General features: G+C 43.6%; 1 protein-coding gene across 1 annotated transcript in view; it reads right to left on the bottom strand.

Moving 5' to 3' along the window:
• Positions 1–18095, bottom strand: part of Sertad2 (SERTA domain containing 2) — a 103425-nt gene extending 85330 nt beyond the window's left edge. Inside the window, exon 1 of the mRNA XM_051200621.1 lies at positions 17624–18095. The gene's annotated coding sequence lies outside the window, so the exon portion shown is untranslated. The remainder of the gene's footprint in view (positions 1–17623) is intronic.
• Between the last annotated feature and the right edge of the window lie 7605 nt (positions 18096–25700).

The raw sequence follows: 25700 nt of genomic DNA, 5'->3' as shown, positions 1-25700 counted from the left end.
GCAGAGGCAGAGGCAGAGGCAGAGGCAGGTGGATCTCTGAGTCTGAGGTCAGCCTGGTCTACAGAGTGAGTTCCAGGACAGCCAGGGCTACACAGAGAAACCCTGTCTTGAAAAATCAAAACAACAACAACAAAAAGGAAAGTCAGGGGGAGGGTGGGAGGAGACACCAAGGGTTTGGATCACTGTCATTGGTACATTCCTAAAATATGAATAACTACAACTGTCTAGCTTGCTCTGCTGGGTTGCTGTTTAGACTATGGTCCAAGGATGAGTACTGTGCCTTTAAAACTTTTAAAGGACTACCCCAATATTTCTGACATTAACCAATTGCTCAGCACTACACTTGCTTGAGTGTGCCAGAAGAGAACCACTGCCAGGCCCTCCATGGTTCTGAGGTGGGCCCTATCATATCCTGGGGTGATGTCAGGCTGTTGTTTACAGGAGGAAGGTTGCCAGTTTCCACTGAGCTCAAGAGGGCAATGGCCAGCCTCCCTGGCTTCATGTGAACAGGAATGGACTCTTTATGTGGCATGCACAAGCAGCCATATCCAGGAACACTAAAACAATAAAAATCTCTCGGTGTGTGCACACCACACTACTTACGTGTCATTAAGACTAAGCAAAACTGATCGAAACACAACGCTCACTTCTGTTACTCTGAAGTAAGGGGACTGTCACTCACGAACTTTATCCTTTATTTGATCTGGAGAAAACAATCCAAAAGCAGAAGCTCTGGTCTTTACAGAGCCCTTCACCACATTCTACAAATACTCACTGACTAGAATTATGAGCAAACTTCAAAGCCGTAGAGATCCCGTTTGTAGCAGCTTCACTTGAAGAGTTGTTAGGGTTGTTTTTACACGCAATTCCGGAAGCAGTCGCTCAAGTACTAACACACTCTAACTGAATCCACCCAGGGAGAGATTGTGTTACACTTCTTACTATAAAGGAAAAAATATGGCTCATGAACATTCACCCATTCATAAAATTCCCCGACAGGAAGCAACCTGTGCTACCAGTTGGAAGGGGGAAAGGAAAACAGGGGCTGCATTCATAACTTCCTGCAGGGCCCCTCCACTTCTGGGACAGCAGCTGATCAAGACATGAAGCTGATCATGCTTACACCTGGGATGAACCTGATTCGGGGCACACCTAAATCCCACTGTTGACACACTGAAGAGACTGGGGATGTTACCAGGGCTCGGAACGTACTTTCTTGTCCTCTAAGGATATCTGAATAAGGGAGAAAGCACAGCTGAGCAACAAGACAAGCCCAGGGAGGAGGCCCGTGTTCTGCTGGCTCTGTGGCTGTCAGGAGCAAAACCCTGGTCAAATATTTACGTGAGCTGGGCTTTATTTTCAGCATCTGAGAAGTGGGTACAAAACAGCAACTGCTGTTTTACGATTTGCAAAAGGGCATTAGGAAGAAGCTAAAAGTGCAAATTTTTTATATATTAATGAGGAATTAGAAACAGAAACAGGCTGGGGCGCTGCCTGGTACTGGCCAACTCCTCTGAATGCCAGGGAGGAAAACCTGCTAAGTCAGTGAGAAGTGCTATCAGCACCTCCTTCAAGTCATAGTTAGACACAACAGTATTTCAGAAAACAAGGCACCAGCTCAACTTTGCCAGGGTCGCTTCCAAGGAACCATGCTGGCACTATTCTTAAACACCTCAAGGAACTTGAAGGGCCACCCCAAGTTCCTCCCGAACATGAGCTCCAGAAACTGACGCTAAAACCTTCACAGAAGCATACAGGTGTAGCTTTAGGTAGAAAATGGCTGAAACCAGCTCCATCACTTCCACAGAAAGGGACACGGGAACACACACGTCAACGACAACAGAAAAGCTCAGGTGACAGCATGGTAGCAGGAGCATTGATAATCCCACGAATAAATCAATGACTGCAGAGGACAGATTCCTCTCCACAAGCAATAGAGTTCATGAGTTTATTTATCTACCTATTTATTTTTCACAGTTAAAAACAAACAAAAAAACAACTTACCCCAGGGCATTATGCATGCTAAACAAGCAGTCTACCTTTGAGCTTTGTTCCAGCCATTCGTAATTTTATGTCTAAAGAAAACAAACTTTTATATAAAGCAAAGCAGTTAACTTGACACTGACAGCAATAGGCAAGAAGAGAAGTAACAAAACACAAACGGAACTAATAGAGACTCTCACTCCTCACTCATTCTTACTACATTTGTGGGAACTGAACCTTGGGGGTGTATGCCAGGTAAGTGCTCTGCCAGTGCGCTAACATCCCCAGCCCCCTCACTCATTCTTAAGTTTCCCTTCTTTAACTTAAAAGTTTGAAAGCAGGGACTCAGTCACTGAAGTGCTGGGCACACAAGCCTGAGAGCCTGAGTTGGGACCCTGGCTTCACATACAAAGCCAGTACAGTGGCGTGTGCCTGTAATCCTAGCATATGGGATTCCGGGATTCCGGGGTGAGCCAGCCAGCCTGGTCAATACCTGAGCTCCGGGTTCAGTGAGAGACTGTCACAAACAATAAAGTGGCGAGCTACCATTCAGAAAGACACTCAGAATCAACTCTGGCCTCCACATGTATGCACTCAGACCTGTACCCCCACCTACCCACACCCACACACAGACAAATTCCAAAATTGAACTTTTGGACTTTTTGTTTCCTTTATGTTTAACAATTTGGTTGTCTTATTATAAAGCAATTAGAGGTACACACATGAAAAACAAAAAAACAGGGCATCTGAATGAAGTACAGAAACTTAGAATCAGATTTACCAACTGTCTAGTTTCTACTAGACACCCCATGGCTGAATTGCTACACTTCAGTGTGCCAGGATATCACCTTCCATTTCTAAGCATGCTGTCTAGGAGGTCACAGTGCACTTGCTCAATGTGTGACACTATGTGACAGTCACCTGGGGAAGCACGAAGGATTCTAGAAACTCACTGCGTTCACACTCACACTCACACACTGTAGCAGTAAATCATCTCAACTTCAAAGACACAACTGATACAGGACTCTGTTTCAGTTCAGAGGCTGACTGAACAGAGGATTCCTTACCCAAACCTTTTCACTAATCATAAAAAAATAAATATTCAAAGTGCATCTTATTCTGTACCGAAAGAGGTGAGATACTGCTAACTGGAATGCCAACAATTTACAGTGAAAAACAAGTTGAAAGTTTTGAAATACAGGGTGTGATGCCTATCAGTCAGAAATGACCAACAAAGGTGAAAAACAACAACAAAAAACAAAACAACCAAGTGTAGTACTACAGGCCCATAGGCCTGCTATGCTGTGAGCTGAGGTAGAAAAGCCACCTGTGCCCAGGAGTTTAGGGTCAACTTGAGCCACATGGTAAGACCCCAACTCAGAAAACAAAAACATCTTACTGAGGATTCAGCTCAACCCAGTGCTTGCCTAATATGCACAAAGCCCTGGGTTCAACTCCCAGCACTTTCGTATGCTAAGCCTGATGGCGCACTCCTGTAAGCCCACCCCTGTGGAGGTGGAGGCAGGACGATCAGAACTTCAGGTCACTCTGAGCTACATAGAAACTCAGTCCAGCCCAGGTTCCCGAGACTCAGTCCAGCCCAGGTTCCCGAGACCCTGTCAAAAACACAAAACAAAACAAAACTCTTCAAAAACCTTATTCAAGCTGGGTGATGGTTGCACACATCTTTAACCCCAGCTCTTGGGAGGCAGAGGCAGTTATGTGAGTTCGGGGTCAGCCTGGTCTATAGAGTGAGTTCTAGGACAGCAGGATACAGAGAAACACTGTTTCAAACAACAACAAAACTTACTCATATTCAATACTTAAATCAGAAACCATGTGAAATGAAACTGTTAACACCAAAAACAAGCATGGTGGCAACAATCTCTCCTCCAACATCCCAGCAGGGCCCTCTGTCCATCTCTCTTCACCATCACAGGTGGGCAAACAGTACTGTGGTTACACAGAAGAATGTCCCTGAGCGTCATCGTGTCCTAGCTTTCGCTTAAGACAGGAAAGAAGTAGACATGCAGGGATCGGGAGAAAGAGACAGAAGGCAGGGAGCAAATACGGCAGAGGCAGAGCGCTCCTAGCCAGCAAATCCGGGGTGACAAACAGCCGCTGGCCAATCACGATTTCCAGTTTTCTCCACATTTGAAAAGTGTGGTTGTGGGTGTGACAATGGTGCACACCAAAGTCCCAGCACTCAGAGGGTGGCAGGCAGAGGCAGGCAGATTTCCAAGACATGGCCAGCCTGTCTACATAGTGAGTTCCAGGCCAGCCAGAGCTATAGAGAGAACCTGTCTCAAAAAAAAAAAAAAAAAACAAAAAACAAAAACATTGGTGTGCTGAAGGATAAAGTATCAAGGCAACAATGTAGAGTGTGTCTGTGCATTCAAGTTACCCTGGGACTTCCAGAACACCAAAACCAGGGTCTCACTCCCGGGCTGTGTACTGCAAAGGGTAAGTCTACATGTGTTCTGTGAAGACGGCAGAGGGTGCTTGAGTTGTTAAGTCACAGCTCATCACACTCTGACAGTCCTGATGCCAGAGTCAAAGTTCTAGCAATGAGAAGGTAGCAGTATTTTTAAACTTAACCTAGGCATGAAATACAACAATAAAGAAATTTTACCCAGAACATACACTGGCTAACTTAGGAAATACTGAACTAACATGAAATCATTACCAGATAAACTTGCATTGAGCTCTCAGTACTGTGTACTTGTTTAGTAACAGAAAGGCCCTTAGCTCCATAAAAACAAAAATAAACGCTGGGGATGGGGGTAGAAGAACGGAACAGACTTATGTCTCCTTTAAACAAATCTACCCAGAAAGTCTATGGCTCAACTTGTAAAAATCAAGTTATGGAACTGAAAGGGGGGCAGCGACAATGTATTTAGGAGACACACTAAGCCATTTTCCCCATTCATAACAAGAGCAGGGGCTAGGGTGATGGCTAGGAGGGGCAAGTGCTCGCTGCGTAAGCATAAGGACTTGAATTCAGATCTCCAGCACCCATAAAAGCAATGCTTGTCAATAACCCCAGTGGACTGAGGGGTGGACGAGCAGATCTAGGGAGCGGGGACGAGCCAGCCAATCTAGCCTAGAAAGCTCTCTCAACAACTCTCTCAAAAGGTGTACAGGGTACGATAGAGGACACCCAGTGCTGAACATACACATGCATGGGCATGTACACCCATGCTCAAAAAGGCATGTGTGCCCGCGCACACAAATCCACACACCAGGCACCCTCTATTCCCCCAACACACACCTTTTAAAAATATTTTTATTTTATATTTATGAATGCTTTGCCTGCATGTATAAATGTGCACCTCACACCTGGTGTCCACAAAAGTCAGAAGAAAGCACCAGATCCTCTAGAACTGGGGTTACAGATGGCTGTGAGCCTCCATTTGGGTTCTGAGAATTGAACTCAGGTCCTCTGGAAGAGTAGCCAGTGCCCTTAACTGCTGAACCATCTGTACCCCACCCCCACAGAACTAGTATAAAAAGGACACAGAAGCCCGACTAAAGTTATATTCTCATCTCCATGTCAAAGATGAGTCATAATCAGTAAAGCTACAAGGAAAGGATCCCTTGGAGACTACACAACTTCAGTTCACCACATTCAAATTTGTGCAAATTATTTAAAGATACTCTGGTGAGTCTTACATATGAAGAAAAGCTCTCCAAGGTCCAATACATAAATTTAAACCAATACTCATTCCTCTGTGCCTCCTTTGTGCTATTCATCTTTCTTATTTGAATGTATGTATGGCCTAAGGTATGAAACATACATGACTAAAGGGTACATAAGATAGAGAAGCGATTAAAAGTCACAAACTCAAAAACATACTTCAAAGACTGGTATGATTGTTCACACATGTTACCCCAGCACTTGGGAGACTAAAACAGAAAGGCCAGCCTTGGCTCCACTGTTAAGTTAAAAGCCAGCCTGGGCTATAATGTATATCCTGTCTCCTCAATTGATCTTAATCAAAAGGGCAAAAAGCAATGAGATCCTGTTGGGGAAAAAAAAAAAAAAACAAGTTCTAGTGATAGAAATTGTCTTAACAATGTACCTTACAATCTAGGTGGCTTTAATAAAAGTTTTATTGATTATACATTAAGTGCATGCATTTAAAATTTAGTAAAGTTCATTTATTTACTTTAATGAAGGGTCTCTGCTGTCTTTCCTAGGTTGTTTTTTTAACTCAATCCTCCCACAGCCTCTCAAGTAACTTGGGTTACAGTCAGGCAACACCACAGAAGTGGGTGGTGCTGGGATTGAACCTGGGACTTCACACATGCTAGGCAAATGCTCTACCACTGACCTACATGGCACCTTCTTGTTGTTTGTTTTGAGACAGGGGTTCATGCAGTTCAAGCTAGTCTCAAACTCACTGTGTAGCTGAGGATGACCTTGAACTCCTGAGCCCTCCGCCTCCACTTCCTAAGTGCTGGGATCACAGGAATCATACATCATACATCATCGTGTTAGACTACAACCTGGTACATTTTGACACAGATATCTATCCCTGAAGTTATTAACAACAGAGGTAATGCACACAACTATCCTAGAAGGGCTTTTCAATCCTTGGACTAAATGATGGGAAAAGGAAAGGAAAAGGAAGTCTTCGTGGGTTGTTTTTCTTCTTAGGTCTTCACAGAAGTGACTAAATTCTTTCATTAATGGATGAAGACAGACAGAATCTCTGTGAGTTTGAGGCCAGCCTGGTCTACACAGCAAGTTCCAGGATAACCAGGGCAACACAGAGAAACCCTGTCTTAAAAAAAAAAAAAAAAAAAGCAAATAAATAACATAAAATGTGAGATTTTGGACTTTTATCTCTAAATTGAAATCTAAGAGACAGGAATGCACTATATTGTTCTATCTTAGACATAGTTCCAAATAAAGAAACATGTGGTCTAAAAATAAGAATGTTAGCATTTCTAAACAGTCAGAACAAAAATTAAACAAAACCACAGTCACACGGCAGTATGTTTGAATTTAAATCCAAGGCTAGAACACACTTGGAGGAAAAGTGCTTGCCTAGCGTTCACGTGGCTTTAGATCCAGTTCCATCACAAATAACAACAGTAAATACAAGGTCCAGCCTGCCTGCTAATTTCAACCCAAAGGAATTTAGAAGGGTCATTTACAAATTACAGCAATATATTCAGACTTAAATTTGCCCAACAGTCCTAGGTACACCCACCTGGCAGATAGGGCTATTCTGGGCAAAACTGGGGGAAAAGTGTCTCAAGTAACTGCCTAAGACTGCATCCTCATCCCTCCACAGGGTTCCCCTGGTCTAGGGCACCTTCACTGATGTTTCACAGTTCCCAGCAGTGGGCTCTTTGTTTATTTTTGACTTAGGAATCTAGAATATATCCACACTGTGTCTATGAACTCTGTTCACAGGTGCAGTTGCTGCTTCCCAAGGGGATGACGAGTGTCGCTAAGAGCCAGGGCGACTACTCTACATTTAACCGCTTCCCTACTGAGAGACTGTGTAGCAGCTGCAGATGAGACTATTCTTTGTCCAAGCCACACAAGCCATCTAACCAATGTTAGCCAAACTTAAAGAAAGGATCAATTCCCAAGAAGGTCATCCAGCACTTCCAACAGGACAGGCAGGTTCACCAGATCAAGGACTTGAGTCATTGCTGTTCCACACACCAGACTTTCCCTTTGTCTCCAAGTGGGCCATAAGCATCAGAATGGGGAGATGCCATGTCTTATTATATACCCAAGACCTGGAACATGTATTAAATATTTATAAATAAAAAACAGAATAATCTACAATGATTACATGTAATACTACTTGTAAAACCATAGGTATATTCACTTTGTTGCTTGAGATGGGACCAACACTAATAGTTTCATTTGTGCAGGAAATTACAGAAGTTCAGTCACAGAAACAAAACCTTAGCTCCCCCTGCATACCAGGCAAAGCAAACTTAAGCAAACTTGTTAATTGTTTAATATCACTGGGACAGCTACATGGCTACATTCCCATTGTGAAACATTCATTGTTACCTTTTTTTTTTTTTTTTTTTTTTTTTTTTTTCCCTGCTCTGTCACAATGGAAACAAAGAACAAGGGAAAACAACTTTAAAAGTCTAATTAAAATATCTAGGAAAAATTCCAGACCATGGTCATCATAAAGTTTTCCAGGGTTAATAAATACAGAAGATTCATGATTTCTGGGAGAAACTGACATTGTTGTGTTTTGATGTCTCAACTCAAATTCAAATAAAAATTGTTTACTCAAATGAATTTTGTGGTTGGAACTGGGATTCCCTTTATACAAAATCAAAGAACATAAAATCCACATTAAGATTGTTTCCTGTTGTCATTTCATCATTGTACAGTGTTTAACTGTGGCTGCTCCAAACAGCAGCTATCAAGTTCTGAATTCACCATAGCCCTCTGGAATCTGATTTCCAGAGAGGGAATATGCCCTTCCTTTCTTTACTCAATACCACACTGCCTAGCTGGCTCACATTAGGGACTCCAAAATACAGTGTCTAATTTTATTTGAATTAAGTAAAATGTAACAAGAGGGACTGGAAAGATGGCTCACTGGTTAGGAGCACTAGCTGCTCTTCTAGAGGACCTGGGTTCATTCCCTAGCAATCACAGGGTTGCACACAACCATTTGTAACTCCAGTTCAAAGGGATTTGATGTTTTCTTCTGGCTTTCACACGAACCATGCACACAAACATATCTGCACACATAAAATTGAATTAAATTAAATGTAAATTAAATCTGAAAAGTAGCAACAGATTGTAACAGCCAGGCAGCCTTGTTGGGCACATCTATGATTCCCGCACTCACTAAGAGGGCTGACACAGCAGGTTCAGGAGTCTCAGGTCAGCTTGACTACAAAGTTAGTTCAAGGCCAGCCTGGGCAACATGGTGTGACCCTGTCTCCAAAGAATGAGATTTAAGAACACCTGATTTGTGGTGTCTAACTTCAAAAAGTTTGGGAAACCAGAAAACATTCCCACCAGGTCAAAGATTGTGGTCCTTGGTATTTTTTTTTTTTTTTTTTTTTTTCCTTTCCTTTCTTTTTTTTTTTTTTTTTTTTTTTTTTTTTTTTTTTCCTTTTGGTCTTTCGAGACAGGGTTTCTCTGTATTGTTTTGGGACCTGTCCTGGAACTCACTCTGTAGATCAGGCTGGCCTTGAATTCAGAGATCCACCTACCTCTGCCTCCCCAGTGCTAGGATTATTAAAGGCATGCATCTCCAACACCCGGCAACTCACAAGATTTTTATGGATATCTTACTTTGAGAGATGGATTTGGATCCGGAGTACAACTTAGTGGTAGAGCATCTGCTGTGCGTGTTTATGGCTGACTTTCTTGGTGATTTTCAGCATCACAAAGAGAAGAAAAAGCATTCATTTTTATACTCTGATTTTCTAAGTAAAAGAATCCTTAAAATCCAACAACAGCTAACCTAAAGGAGACGTTTTATTTGAGTTAAAGCCAATGAAGACAATAAGGCTGATGTGACGTCGGCAGGGACATTAATCATGTAACAATGTGAGTCTGGAAAACTTCACAGTGGACAAGGTCTGATGTCCTGACTCGATTTCAAGAGTTGAAAACAAAACAAAAGGAGCTGTGACGATCTCGGCAGTCATCTCAATATGGTTGGGGCAGTCGCCACACACACAAAAAGCTTACAAACTTACCAGCCACTTGGCATGGAGTAAGTCTAAGACACTTTACCATGAAGTCAACAGGAGAGAAGGCTATATGTAGGCTTTCCCCGACCCCATCAAACAGACTAATAGAAAAGTCAGTAAATAACAAAGATGTTAAGTTTTTTCCTGTTGCTACCTCTCACAAACTGAGACTTGTCTTAGGTTTATGGCATGACCTTTGAACCTGTGCAGGGAAAATGGTCAATGATCATCTTTCCATAGACAAAGAAAATCGACAGGCATGCCTTTAATCCCAGCACTCGGGAGGCAGAGGTAGGCAGATCTCTGTGAGTTCCAGGCCAGCCTGGTCTACAGAGCAAGTACCAGGACAGCTAGAGCTGTTACAGAGAAACCCTGCCTCGAAAAACCAAAAAGACAAAGAAAAAAAAAAAAAAAATGAAAGCTTCAACTCTGTATGTCCTGCTTGGTAAATGTACAGAGAGCTAATGGGAAAAAACTACTGGGAAAAAGGAACACACAAGGGATTACACACACACACACACACACACACTCTCACATACAAATAAATACAAACTTATTCAGGAATAGTAAGAACTGAAAAGAACTTTACAACAAAGGAAAGAAGGCTATGGGAAACAATGCTTAAATAAAAGGTGGGATATTTTGACCATTTAATATATTGAAAGTAAACAATCGGTAATAAAGAGTTACTAAAGAGTTACTCGTGCCATCACAAAAACCACCCTATTGATATGGGTAGAGGGTGTGTGAAGCTGCTGTGAAGGCTGCTGAACAACAAGAACAAAGAGGTTAAGTTTATTTTGTTTGGTTGGTTTGGGTTTGGGTTTTGTTCTGGTTTCTCTGTGTAACAGTCCTGGCTGTCCTAGAACTCACTTCGTAGAACAAGCTGGCCTTGAACTCACAGGGTTCTGCCTGCCTCTGCCTCCCAAGTGCTAGGACTAAAGACCTGCGCCACCACTGCCTGGCAATTTCGTTTCTATTTTTGTTTTTGTTCGTTAAGTTGATTTCTGGGAGCAGGCTGGAGAGATGGCTCAGCAGTTCAGAGCAAATTCAGTACCCAGTGTCCAATCAGGTGGCTCATAAGTGCCTGTAAGTCCAGCTCCAGGCAACCCAACACTTCTAGCCTTAGAGGCCCTGTGCTCCATGCACATACCTACATAAAGTAACCACCTGCACACAATCTAAAAAAACAAAGACAAAAACAAAAAAGATTTGCTTCCTAGAGGATGGGGGCTGTAGCTCAGTGGCAGAACATGTGTTTGGTATGCACAGTTCAACTCCAAGAGTCAGAAACACATGAATTCTGTTTAGAAAACTCACATTTGGGGGAATTACTACTCACTAGCCTTAATACTGATTAAACTCAATAACATTTCTATGTTTCTCACGTTCACTTTAAATGGTGAATAATACACGGTTATGGTAACTACTGCAAATTAGAGAAAAAGTGAACTAAATTCTGACAAATTTATCTGATAGGCTAACCCTAAGTCTCTGACTTTAAAATGTGTATGTATTTTTGAGACAGTGTCTCACGAAGCTCAGACTGACTTGAACACAGGTAGCTTGAACTTCTTCTGATCCTCCTGCCTCCTCTTGCCAAGTGCTAAGATTATAGGCATGTGCCACCATGCCCAGCTACCTTCTAATGTTGATTTTTATATTTATTTGCTTGTGTTTGCTTGTGACCAGGTTTCTCTATGTAGCCTCGGCTGCGGCTAAAGACCTACACCACCGTGCCCTTTTTATCTTCTAATCTTTAAAGACTCCTAATCCCTGGTGTGGTGGTGCACCCCTGTAATCCCAACACTTGGAAGGTGGCAGGAGGATCAGGAGTTCAAGGCCCACCTGAACTACATGAGAACCAGTCTTAAAAAACAAAACAGAAAAAGAAAACCCTACAACCAAGGAGACAAGGCTAAAGAACCCCACTTGTCTTTAGAGGCATGCAGGGGGACCTTTAAAGTGCAGCCTTTTTGGCACATGCCTTTGTTTGTCTACCTAAATAAACAGAACTGATGGGGATAGACTAAATCCTCCAAGCCACTCTACTCTGAAGTGTGTATATTCCACTGCCTTCAAATGGTACAATATGAATGAGTACAAGGAGGGGTCCCAAAGCTAAGCTAATCACTCCCTTTGGAAGGGCACAATTAATGAATTTTTCTTTGACTTTCTTTTTAACTTTTTCTCTTTTGTTTGTTTTGAAAAGAAGTCTTAAGCCTGACTCTGCGCGCGCGGGTGCGCGCGCGCACACACACACACACACACACACACACACACACACACACACACACGCTGAGTTTATTTTTATTTTTATTTGGTGTATTGTCTACTTACAGATTTTGGCTTAAAAATATTAAATGCAGGTGTGGTAGTGCATGCTTTTCATCTCTGCACTGGGAAGGCAGAGGCAGGCAGATCTCTGAGTTTGAGGCCAGCCTGGTCTACATAGAGAATTCCAAAACAGACAAGGCTACACAAAGAGACACTGTCAAACAAACAAACAAACAAACAAACAAATAAGAAGTACAGGGGGACTGCCCAACATTTTTAAAGAAACATATTTCAAGCGAGGCATGGTGGTACACACCTTCAACCCCAGCACTCTGGAGGCAGAGGCAGATAGATCTCTTGAGTTCAATACCAGTCTGGTCCACAGAAAGAAACCCTATCTTGAAAACAAAAGTCCTATTTCAAAACCAGGCATGGTGCCCATGCTTTTTATAATCACAGTATTTTGGAGGCTGAGACAAGAAAAGCTGCCATTAGTTCAAAAGAGGTGAGTGCCACAGCTGAATACCAGGACATGTACCACTTAGCATAGTAAAAGGGAAGGGAATACAGGGAGAACACTAGAAAAACATGATGCCTTCCGTTTTCAGACCAGATACTTAATATGCTATATCTAAGTGCCTGTAAGTTATTATTTTATTTCATTTATTTAGTGTGTGTGTGTGTATGCATAAAGATAATCTTAAAGGGTCAGGTCTCTCCTTCCATCATGTGGGTCCCAAAGATGTAACTAGTAAGGTCCTTTACCTGATGAGCCATCTCACTGGCCTTATAACTGGCCTTATAAATGATTTTTTGTTTTGTTTTGTTTTGTTCTGATTAACTGAGTGAAGTAGCTCACACCTGTAATCCCAGCACTCAGGAGACTGAGGCAGGAAATTGCTGAGAGTTCCAGACCAGCCTGAACCACACAGTTCCTAGCCAGCCAGGGCTCTGAGGGCTCAAAGAAAAATACACAGACAGCAAGATGTGAGATGTGTGGCTGCAATCCAAATGCTCAGAAGGCTGAGCAGGAGGAGGACCAGAGCACAGAGCACAGCCTGGGCTACACATAAGACCTGGTTCTGTCTTTAAAAGGAGGATGAGTTTTCCAAAATTTGATTATTTTAGTCAATGAAAATGCAACATGGCCAACTAACTGTGTAGTATGGTTAGATTAAACAAAGGTTTGCATACACAGAATTACCTGGCTACAGTAATCAGGTAATTCTGTGAAGAAGGTTTAATAGTTTTAGAAAACTTGGTCATGCTCCTGATTCTGTAAATGAAGATACTTCTTTTTAACTCATGCACTTATAACTTCAGAGAATACAGTAAGCAAACTGTGTTTTGCTGACACGTAAAAAAAAAAAAAAAAAAAAGGGTTCTATAAACAATGCAGGTAGTAGGCCCCATCAAATTTGTTCATTAAAAAAAAATTATTTCCCAACTGTGTAATGCCTATTAAAACGTGGGAAATTTGAAGATTGTTTCATATGCTGATTTCACATGCCTCCATGACAATTTCTACCACACTATTACAGCAACTTCTTCCACAGCTAATTATGATTAAGACTGTTCAAGAGAAAGAGTTTTCTTCCTGCACGGAAGAAAAGCAAAGCTTCAGTCCTTGAGGAAGTGAAGCCATTTTACATTCTCTTTATTAATTCTAAAGCAGAGAATTACAACCTGTCACCATTCCAGACTTTCAGAATCTAAGTTGTATGGTTAACATCAATGAATAGTAGTAGCATTCAACTTAATGATAGAAAGCTTACAACTCAGAAAAAAAAAAACATGGACATGTCAAGTAACAAAGGGAGATATTAGACGTGCTTTTTCTGATGATTTCAATTTAATCTTCAGAATTAAAATCTGCTACTAAAAATAAATTATAAATTTCATTTACTCTTTAAGCACTAAAATCAGTAAAAATTCTTTTTTTTTTTTTTTTTCTTCTGAGTGCTGATCGGTATTAAAGGTATGAGCCACCACATCAAAGCAATGATTCAGTTCAACAAGAAACAATATTCTCTACAGTATCACTCTTAAAATGTACATTCAACTATTCATAAACAAGTTTAAAAAAACTGTTCAATTAAATCAACATGGTCATTCACTTTTTATATGCCAGGTACTTTGCTCAGCACCAGCAATGAACTCAGAAATGAAACGCTACTGTTAGTTTTACAGGCAAAAACCATGAACACTATGTGATTTCTGTAACAATTTCATAATAGAGGTAGATATAGGCCACCATGCAAATTTAAATGAAAGAAAGCAAACAATGGTGCCTTGAACTTGTACTCCTCAGGAGGCTTAAACAGGTTTGAAGCTAGCCTAGATTAGAGTGAGAGCCTATCTCAAAAAGAAAAAAAAAAAAAAGTGAAAGCGTGTAGACAATTCAACTCATCCAATAAACTAAAAGCCATTTTTCAAAACAATGTCTCACTATATAATCCCTGATAGCCTTAATTTCTGATTATTTTGCCTTGACTTCCCGAGTGCCAGGGTTACAGGTACATTACAATATGTCCTGCCCAATAACTGAGTTTTCTTCCTTCACTTCTGGGTACATGTATGCACGTTCCTGTGTGCAGGTACATGCATGTGCAGATGAGCATGCACATGTATGTACATATAAGTGGAAGTCAGAGGACAACCTAAGTACTTTGTTTTTGAGACAGTGCCACAGTGCCTCTTAATGGGCTGGAATTTGTTCAGTAGCCTAAGCTAGCTGGCCAGTGAGTGGCAGCCTGTTGCAGCACTGGAAGCCAAGCTTACGCACCAGATCTCACCAGTTTTGTAGGGCCTGGGGATCTAATTCAGGTCTCATGCTTATAAGGCAAGTGATTTATTAACTGAGTTATCTCTATAGCCTTTTTGAAGGGATTTTGAGACAAGATCTTGTTATGAAGTCCTGGCTGGCACAGAACTTAATAACGTAGACCAAGATGGCCTCAAACTTGTAGCTTTCTCTGCCTCTGGAGTACTGACTTGCAGAAATGTGCCACCCTATCAGGCTTCTAATAACTGAATTTCCTTTTCTTTTTTGTTTTGTTTTTTCGAGACAGGGTTTCTCTGTATTATTTTGGAACCTGTCCTGGAATTCCCTCTGTAGACCAGGCTGGCCTCGAACTCAGAGATCTACCTGACTCTGCCTCCCAAGTGCTGTGATTAAAGGTGCGCCACCAATGCCCAGCATAACTGAATTTCTTAAATGTTTCAGGTAAACTCTAGTTCAAACATCAGGTACTGCTAAACAGCAATGATTCTTTATAACAATTATACCACTGAGGTTAAGAGAGGCAGTCAATGGGGGAGCACTTGCCTTCACATAGGCAAGATCCTAAGTTGGACTCTCAAATACACTTCTTCCTAACAGAGGTAAACTTGTTTAGACAACACATCAAAATCTCCTCACGTGTTCATTCATTCTGTCCTCATAACAGTACGAAGTAGGAACTGCTACCGTTAGCATTTCAAAGATGAAATATCCAAAGTTAACCTGGCCAAGGGCACAGAGACAGCAAAAGGAAATACTGAGACTTGAAACTACAGGACCCGATTCCAGAACTCTCTATTTTCATTTGGTTTTGGTTTTTGTTTCTTGTCTGCTGGTTTGTTTGTCTGAGAAGAAGTTCCACTATGGTCTGCATCCTGGGCTCAGGCCATCCTCCTGCCTCAGCCTCCCTGGAAAACAGGCTCCTGCTGAGCACTAGACCTGGTTTCTGAGCCCTACTCCCCCACCCCCAACCCTGTGTGCATGTGTTTATGTGTGTTCCTGTACCTGTGTGGATGCACATGTGTGTGGAGGTGAAAGACTGGCATCAAGTCTCTGCCTTACTCTTTCTCCATCTTTTATTATGCCAGAGCTTGCTTGAAGCCAGAGCTTGGCAATTTAGCTAGTCTAACTAGCTGCTTTTCCCCAAGAGGCCCTGTCTCCACCTCCCAGTACTGGGATTACAGGAAGGGCTGCCACATTTTTGTGGGTGCTGAGACTCTGAATTCAGAAAATGAGCTACCAACTGAGCAATTCCCCCCAGCCCCTGGGGCTTCACTCTTAAATACTACACAGACACCTATCTTCCAACGATGATGTAGTCTATGGAAAGCATGTTCTTAATCCTTGGAATAAAAAGCTTTCAAAGAGAAGTCTCTCTGGGGAAACAACTGGAGAAAACTTTTACAGACCAGATTGTTTGAAATGTGTCCAAGGTCACAGAACCAGTGAGAGAGAGTGGCAAAATTCAAATTCAGACAGAAGGGGCCCTGTGCTATGTTGCTTCACCCTCATTTTTAAAAGTCACATGTTAAATGTATTAAACAATTGAAGAAGGCTCTATGTAAGTCTCCCTGAAACACACTGAAAGGCCTGGGATCTGGTGATGAGCATTGCTTTAAAACAGCATTTTACGTGTAAGTCACTTTCCAACTCCACCACTTTGGACTGATCATAACCACATTTCTGCTCTTTAAAAAGAAATCTTTCTGTAGCAACTTGGCAGACTTCAGCACAGGAACAGTCTATTCTTTAAAATTAAATTTAGTAACAACTTATTCTGGTTAGTCTGAAAGAGAAGTCAAAAATGAACTACTAAGAGGCCAATGCTGAACTTTAGTATTTCAAAACATTTTGGTTTGGCCTAATTTAAATCTTATGGACAACTAGTGTAGAACTCGATATAAAGAGGGCAGTACCAACTTAAAACTACAGAAGTCTAAACAGCAACCTCAGAAGCCAGTTTGGAGAAACCATCTCTTATCATTCTTTTACCTCAAAATAAATACTAATGATCCATAAGGTAAGTTCCTCATGGAGCAGATAGATAGGTATGGGTATTTGTAGTTTGGAGGCACTTAAGATGGAGAAACCAAATTTAAAATTAACGAAATTCTGTACAGTAACATTGCTTAAAGGATAGTCAAGAATACAAAGTGTATACCAAAAGAAACAAAATCTAAACTGCTCTTCTACCCACACAGTTCTGCGCTGAGTCCAGTGGCTAAGAAAAGCAAAATTCCATGTTGTAGTTCTCTCTAGAGCGGAGGAAAACCGAAGTGGACATATCGTGCTGGATTCCCATCTTACCTTGCTCTCTTCCTACAGGTTCAGACTTCATAACCTTTAATACTGAATTAACATTTTTCTGACGAAAACCCATTAAAAAATGCTTCAAAATAAAAAAGCTAAGCAATGCCACTAGGCAACCAGTGCTCTATCACTATATATTCAAATTAGAAACACCTTTTGCTTTCCCTTCACTGAATGAAAGTTAACTTTGATTTAGAGGAAAATGTGTCCATTAGACATTTTTCACTTTTTTGCAGGGCACTCAGTCTATCAGATCACATCGCTGACTATTACTGCTCACTTAGGCATTCAAAAGACAGAAAGCATGCCAGCACCAATTATTTTACAAGCGGCATAATGCCCCGCTGGTGGAAGTCTGGCAATACCTACATGTACAGCAAAAGACAGGAGAAGGAGGGCGTCAAGGGCGGGGGAAGAGCGAGCAAGGGAATGAGGGAGTCGCCTCCTCAAATCCACGCCGGACCGGGAATCTCAGCCACAACCAGATCCCTGCCCCTTCCCAAAAGTGGCCTGGCAATCACATTTTTTTTCCCCCAGACCACCCCACCCAAAACCCCGCTCCGTACTCACCTTCCGCGAAGAAGTGGGCGCGGGGTCCAGCTCCCGGGCGGGTCGTACCGCCGCGGGGAGCGAGCGTCGGTCGGCGCGTCCCTCGGTGCGGGACCGGGAACCCGACGAGTGGGAGCGCGGGGGAGCGGGGTGGGGGCGCCCGCTCCTACCGATCGCGCTGGTACTCCACCGCTGCCCCGCGGAGGAGAGCCGACCGGGTGATGGACCGACTGTCGGGGGACCGGCGGGGACCGGCGAGGAGGGCTAAAGGGGCGAGACCGCGCGCGGGCTGGACGGGAGACGGCAAGAAGCGGCTCGGGGTCTAGCCCATGCCGCGGCGGCCTGGGGGCAGAGGCTGGCTGGGGGGAAGTTGCCGCGGCTGGCGAGATGTGGGAGGAGGGCGCACCGGGAGGAGTACAGCCAGCCAGCCATGGATAGCGGGGCGCCGAGAGCAGGGGCGGCCGGCGGCGGGGAGCACCGCCCGCTCGGCTCGCTCAAGACATTTAATTGGATTGATGGGTTGTGCAGTGACTCACAGACTTTAAAGAGTCCTAGGGCAGTCCCCGCCCAGCTGGACCGGGAAGAAGCGGCGGGGCGGGCGGGGTAGGGGGCCGGGGAGAGCCGCGAGGGAGGAGGCGGCGGGGCGGGAGCGCGGCGAGGATGCCCGGTGACAGGGCGCGCCGCCTTGACGGGCGTGACGGTAAGCCAATGGCGGTAGGGCTCGCTAGGTGGCTGGCTTCGCCCCTGGCCCAATGAGTCTTCTAAGGACACTGTCGCGCACCGGGCGGGGGAAGTGGTGGGGGTGGGGAGAGGTGGGTGGACGTTGAGCAGGGGGAGGAGAAAAGGAGCCGCGGGAGACCCGCGGAGTCACTCTGCCCTCCTCGTTCTAGAAGTGCGCTTTCCGCCAATCCGAGAGCCACCCGGGGGTGATGGACGCCTGTCTGTGGCCAATGAGGAGGAGAGGCTGACGTCGAGGAGTGGGCGGGCCCGCGCTCTCGCTCCCTCCTCCCGTGCGGTCCTCCAGCCCTGCCGGCACGGGTCAGTCACGCAAGTAACCGTGTGAGAGCCCGGCCGCGGAGGGCGGGGCGGGGCGGGGCGGGGCGGCGCAGCTGGCGGCCTCACCCGGGATGGGCTGGAGGGGCGCGGGCGGGTCCCTTGCGGACCTGCAGGCAGAGGGTCGCCCAGCCCGCCCTCGGGGCAGTCGGATTCGGAGTGGATCTGATCCAAACTTGAACCTCGTCCACGCAGCGCCCACTCCTGAAACAGCCCGGTGTGAAGTCCGATGGGCATATGCTCTGGGATTTGAGGGGTCAAAGACTCGAGGCGTGGCAATCACTTTGGCCCAGGATTTGCCCGTTTTGGGGGGACGACACCTAGGGTGTGGACAGGTTGAAGGGGCTCCTCAGTGCACACGTGTCTTTTTCGGGTTTCTGGAAATGGCACTTCTTAATCTGGCGTGAAAGTCTCTTTGCGGGTTTTTGCAGTACTTGTGTACAGCTTAGCTTTCTCTACATGTTCCTGGGCACTCTCTCCCACTTCCTCACATTGAACCCTAAGACAGTGCCTGGGTGCTGTGGCGTGTCTCAATATTTTGGCTACTGTCCAGTAATTGCTTCACAGACTTTAACCCTTTGTGTACTTGAAGGAGGCCCCCCCCAAAAAAACACACTGGCAAAACCCATCTTCTTACCCTAAAAATGCATTCTGTTTGTTTTGGGACAGGGTCTTGTTACCTAGCCCTAGCTGCCCAGCTACTTGCTGTGTAGTCCAGGCTGGACTTTACACTTGTTTTATCCCTACTGCCTCGGCTCTGAAGTGATTTCCGGAGGCTTAAATCGAATACATCCATTTCTGACAAAGTCAAGTACCAGTGAGACAATGTTGCTGTAGTAGGTTCTAGGAATAAGATTTCTCCCCAGATAACTGAAATCCACAGTGGTTGGAAATAAGAAAAGATAGAAATAAAGGCAATTGCTCCAGTTACATTGGAGCTTTTCTCAATTGTGGTCAGTTTAGGATACAGACTGTTCTGGAGCTTAGTTGTGACACGACCCTACCCCATGATTTCTTTCTGGAGTCAGAATCTGCTAATGAAAATGAGCTGTGCCCAGAACATCTTGTATTGTACATCTTGTATTGTATGCATTTTCTCTTAATGTGTTGAAGCCACTTTGAAGCTATGAAGGGCAAGGGACCCAGCAATTCTCTCCCTCAGTAGGTGAGGTAGTAGGTGAACAATGTTAGCCAGGTTAACCTATGAAAACCTAAACCAACCAGATTTCTCACAGTGGCAAAAACCAAACAAACAAAACCCTTGTGAATCTAATCTGGGTTACTATACTACTTTTTTTTTTATTTTACACATATAAGTGATTGTATGTATTCATGTCTGCCTGTGGAAGCCAAAAGAGGGTCCTTTGGAACTGGAGTTAGAGAGGGCTGCTCACAAGTGTGTAGATGTTGAGAACCTAACTTGGGTACTCTTCAAGAGCAACAAAATGCTCTTAACTGCTGAGCTATCTCTCCAGCCTGCAGATGTTATATATAAAACCTTTTTGTTTTCTATTTTTCTCTTTCTTTTATTTATTTTTTACATTCCAATCCCAGTTCTTCCTCCATCCTTTCCTCCCACTCCTTCCATTCCCCCCTCCTCCTGTCTGCTCCACAGAGAGGGTAAGGCCTCCCCTAGGAAGTCTACTAAGTCTGTCACATCATTTAGTTGAGGCAGGACCAAGGCACCTCTCCACCCCCACACCCCTGTGTCTGGACAAGGTATCTCTCCATATAGAATGGGCTCCACTAAGTCAGTTTGTGCATTAGTGTTAGATCTTGAACCCACTGCCAGTGGCCTCATATATTGTCCCAGTGACACCATTGTCACCTATATTGAGGGATTCTAGTTCAATCTTATGCAGATCCCTCCATTTGTCAGAACAGAGTCAGTGATCTCTCACTAGCTTGGGTCAGCTGATTCCCCATCATGGTCTTGACTTCTTTGTTCATATTATCGATCCTCCCCCACTTTGATTGTACTCCAGGAGCTTGGCCCATTGGTTGTGTATTTCTGCATCTGCTCCCATCTGTAAAACCTTTTTCCTATATGAGATCATTTTATAGATAACTGAATATAAAATAATTATTGTATATAACATACTAAAAGTCAGATTTTTGACTATGTGGAAGATCTCCAAGTAAGGGTTAGCATCTCGGGTTGGAAGAGCTATGGATTACCTCCAATCTTCACTATGTATCACTTTAGAATTCTTTGCCCTCCCTCTTCCAATATTTCCTTAAGTGTGGAAGGCCCACTAGATTCCTGGGTCCCCTCTCAGGTCTATAGCTTACTTGCTGCTTAAGCAAATAACTCAAGTGTTCTGGATATTAAAATACTCAATGCTTCATTAGCAACCTCTGTTTATTCCTGACTTTACTCTTTCTTATGATCTTTTAGTGATCGCTTGCATATTTCCTGTGTTCATGTCTGAGTGGATAGTGTTGGTGACACTGTTCTTAGGGAGACAGTAACAATGTCTTATTACCCAGGGCAAACTGAATTTCTTGGGGTTTCTTATGAGAGTATGGATTAGGGATTGCTTGTATACAAGGGCACAAAAATGCTACTCAGAATGGGTGACAACTAACCAAAACTGAAATCTTGGGAGATCTCTGCATCACTTGCTTACAGCTCCTTAAGTCAGAGAATCTCCTCAGTCTCGACTGCTTTTATAACCTTGGGGAAGGAAAAGCCTTTTGAATCTGGTACTTTTCGGGAACTTCTGAGATGTATGAGTTGTTTACTTCCTGTCTTAATAAGCCTCCCTTTAGAACTTCCTGAACTCTTAGGAGCTTGGTGAAGGTCGATAAGCTGACAGTGGGAGGTGTTCATCACAGCTGTGCTTGTAGCAACCCAAGTGGGATTACCTTACTAGATTTCACCTCTAATTCAAATGAACTCACACACACACACACACACACACACACACACACACACACACACACACACACACAGGCTCTTCTGTCTACATTCCTCCAGTTTCTACTGTCATGGCTTCCCCCTCCATTTCTTGGTGCTCCGATTTTAAAGAGTAGGTGCAGCTGAGTGGCAGCCCTGTGGTAGAGCAGTCCTGCCACTCAGCGGCCCCTTCCCAGTTAGAAATAGTCAAGCAGTCCTGGATTTTTAAAAGCTTTATTTCGATACTAGCCCAAACATGTTTACTTCTGTGTTGCTGTACACTTCTTAGAAAGCTGTGGGTTCTGATCATAGCCACCGTGATAAGCAGTAGCTGCAATTGTGATATCAGCCATGAGTTGGGAAACAAGCAGTAGACCAAAGGCCTTTTTAAAGTTGGCCCAGAGGGTAAAAGAACTAGCTATGGAGAGTCGGTTTAGCCAGAGGTGCAGCTCCCTTCTGAAGTCAGAACTGACTGGTTGGCAAGTGAAATAGTCACCAAACAGTTTGGGGATAGATTCAGGGTGCTGCTTGCTGAAGGCAAGGGTGGATGGTGAAGAAACCATCTCTTAAAATTTTTCCTAGCACTATTAGGTTATATATCGCTCCTCCACAGGCCAAGTTGAAAACAGTCATTTACCACAAAGGGACGTCCAGAATAGCCCTGCTGGTTATGGATTCTGCTGCTTTAAAAGCTGGTCTCTGCTGACTCTCCTTAATGGCTCATTATTGGCATACTGAACTCTGACCTTTAGTAATGGCTGCAGCTTCATGGCCCTCAGATGTTCACATGCAGGAGCAGGCCCACGCCTCAGCTGGGAGTTTGGTGGGAAGGTAGGTGGTATGATTGAGCCTAGCTGCCTGCACCCCTTTCTGGTGGGCCAAGAAACCAGGCAACTCCACTAGCTTTGGGTCCCCCAAATCCACAGAAGCCAGTCTGGGGTCCTGTAGAGTTGAGGGTTTTGGGGAAGCACATTTCTCTGCACTCGCAGGAGCTGTGTCATCATCTAGCATCTGTGCTTGCTCCATCATCATCTTTAGTGACTGCATTTGCACTTAGACGAGGGGATGGCTTTGCCATTCCTACAGGTCTGAAGCATTGGGCTCCTTGTTTATGCTGTGCTCATGTTAACAACAGGCATTCACTCAGGCCTTCATCTGTTCCCCTCCCCTGGGAGGTGTGAAAATAAAGTCAGAGTAGCATCTGAGCCAAGTGTGTATAGGTTTCTTTCTGTAGTCTGTTGTAAATTTGGAAAAAAAACAATTGCAAAGAAAGAATTATTAATAATTATTAAACTATTAAATATTTGGTCTGTATGTGGTTTTAGATATATTTAAATTAGATATATCAAATATTTCTCCTACCACTGAATATGATTTTTGGGAAAAAAATTTTTTTTGTTTTTTTTCTGTGAGTCATTGCCCAAGCTGGCCTCTCACTCACTTACATAGCTGAGAACACATGTTCAACCATATCCAGCTTCTAGAAAATGATTCTTAGTTCAACTTTGTATTTGGTACTTGGGACTGAAACAATGACCTTGTTAGTCAAACACTCTCCTACTAAGCTACATCCTTGGCCCTCAGCTTCAGTTTTTTAAGGTGGTATGAACAATTTTGGAGAGAAATATCTGTCCACAGAGGACTAGTCGGGAGATAAATCCACCAAGGATCTGGCTGAAGGTCTGTGATAGGAAGACAAAGACAAAGAAGAGACTTGGTCAGAGCTATCGCTAAAAAGACTGTTAAGCGAGAAAAGCAAATCTCCGCTTATTTGTAGTTTAAGCACAGGCAAGGCTAAACATGTGTTTTAGAAAGCCATGTATAAACATTCAGTCAAGTCTGGTGTGTTCCCTATGCCTGCATTCCTACCTACTATGGAAGGCTGGCTTACCCAGGAGGGTCACAAGTTCAAAGCCTGCCTAAGCAGCACAGGGAAGCGCTATCTCAAAAGTAATACTAAAAAAAGAAAGGGGTAGGAGCAGGGGGTAGTGTGTAAAGATACTGACACTAAGCCTGGCAGCTTGAGTTTGATCTCGAGGACCCACATGGCAGAAGAAACCAACTGCTTGCTACAAGTTGTCCTATAACCTGTGTGCCATGATGCACGCAAGCCTATACCTGCATGAGTGCACCAAAAGTTTGTTCAGCAATTATGCCCTCCCCCCTTACTCTTCATTCTGGTGGTTATCCTTCTGAAAGAATTCACTGGAACAATGTCATTCCTCACCCACTCTTGCTGTGCTGACCAGGAACAAGCTAACACCAGCTTAAGAACAGCATAGCCAGGAGCACTTACTGCCTTTTCAACACGTGTGCATTTCCACTTTTATAACAAAAATAGAAACCTCTGTGCACATAACTGGAGTATTTTGACATCTCACTTCTTGCTCTATAGCATAGAAAGCCATAGTGGGAAATAATGAATTTTGATTAAGAGTCCATCGTTTTAAATGTGTGGCAATGTAAAATGATGAGTTAAGTCTCAAATAATTACTGTATGATGGATACTCATTCTGCCATTATTTCCATTCCCAACATGCCATGGAATAGAGAAAAATTATGCACTATAGTTCCTTGTTTTGACGTGCTCATAACAACCCTCGTAGCCTATCCACAAAGCACTACTGTGATGATGCTGGGTGGGTCCAGCTAGGTAAAGAACGCTGAGGACAAGAATGTAGCACTTGGCGGTTTCATAATAAACTTTTCCAAGATGACAACAATCCTCAGAACAGAACTTACACAAACACTGAGTATCTGCAGTGTGTTCTGAGAGTTTCACAGTATAGTAAAAGAACAAGCCTAAGATGTATCTCCCAAGATTAACATGTTTATAAATTAGAGGGCCTAGCATATGTAGGTAGATTTATAAAGGTAAGCCCTTTTAGTTTACATTTCAAGATGCTTGTGGAATGCATCTTAGAAATAGAAACAGACAGATAATAGACATATTTTAGAAATAGACTAAAAAATAGTTCTGTCTCCCTACCCCGCTCCTCTCAGTTACCTACCAAGAGGCAACATTGTGGCCAGGTTCACATACACGAAGTATATAGAAGTTAATATATACACGATGGCAGTGGATATCGTTTCTGTTCTTTGTGTGTGTGTAAGATAGGGTTTCGCCATCATTCCAGGATAGCCTTAAACTCTTCATTTAAAAAAATCATTCAAAATTTCCTTTCTTCTTTCTCCCCACCCCTCCCCAACTCATCTGGAAGCCCTGGGCTGTAGTGATGCTCTTGCCTCTGCCTCTGCATTGCTGAGACTGTAGGCGTGTCTGCATCAGTCTGTTCCTGTACTTTTCTCACTTGAGACTTCTCTTGGAGTCACTTCCCTGTTGGTACTGAAGGAGTGGCTTTACTCTTCAAGCCTACAAAACAGATCATAGTATAGATGTAGCACAGTATAGGACATTTATATTGCTTCTGGACGGTTCCTAGGACAGACATTGCAACAACCATGACCTCACACGTGCCCCACTTGGGAAGACTGTAGTGGAATTGCTGCTCCAGGCATGTGTACTTTTGTTGCTCTCTGTGAAGCCCTGTCTGTCCTGGAACTCGCTCTGTAGACCAGGCTAGCCTCAAACTCACAGAGGATCTGCCTGCCTCTGCCTCCCAAGTGCTAGAACTAAAGGCATGCACTGCTACCACCTGGCTATGTGTACTTTCTTTTTATTTTTTATTTTTTAAGCTTTAAATTTTTTTGATGTATATGAGTGTTTTGCTTGCATGTATGTGAGCATCACATGCATGCCCAATTTCTGGGGGAACCGGAAGAGGGCATCAGATCTCCTAGGACTAGTGTTATAGATAGTGAGCCACAATGTGGGTGCTGGAAACTGAACCCTGGGCCTCTGCAGGAGCAGCCAGTATTCTTAGCCACTGAGCCATACCTCCAGCACGTTTTAAAATGATAGGTATTGCCAAATTGACCGCACAGTGTTCTGCCATTAAAAGGATATTTTATAGTGCATGTACCAATTATTGTGGGGGTCTTTTTAAAGTACTTACATGGTGCTCTCCACAGGAAAACCACATTATAGCACCATCACTGACCACCCTGCAATCTTTTCATAGCCTACGTGTTAGCAAGAACAGCATATTATACATTTCTCTGCTTGTGTTTTGAGGTTATAGATCT

The sequence above is a fragment of the Phodopus roborovskii genome, unplaced genomic scaffold, assembly GCF_943737965.1.
Source record: "Phodopus roborovskii unplaced genomic scaffold, PHOROB, whole genome shotgun sequence".
Lineage (NCBI taxonomy): Eukaryota > Metazoa > Chordata > Mammalia > Rodentia > Cricetidae > Phodopus > Phodopus roborovskii.
Note: the sequence above shows the minus strand (reverse complement) of the source record. Positions and strands in the feature narration are given on the sequence as shown.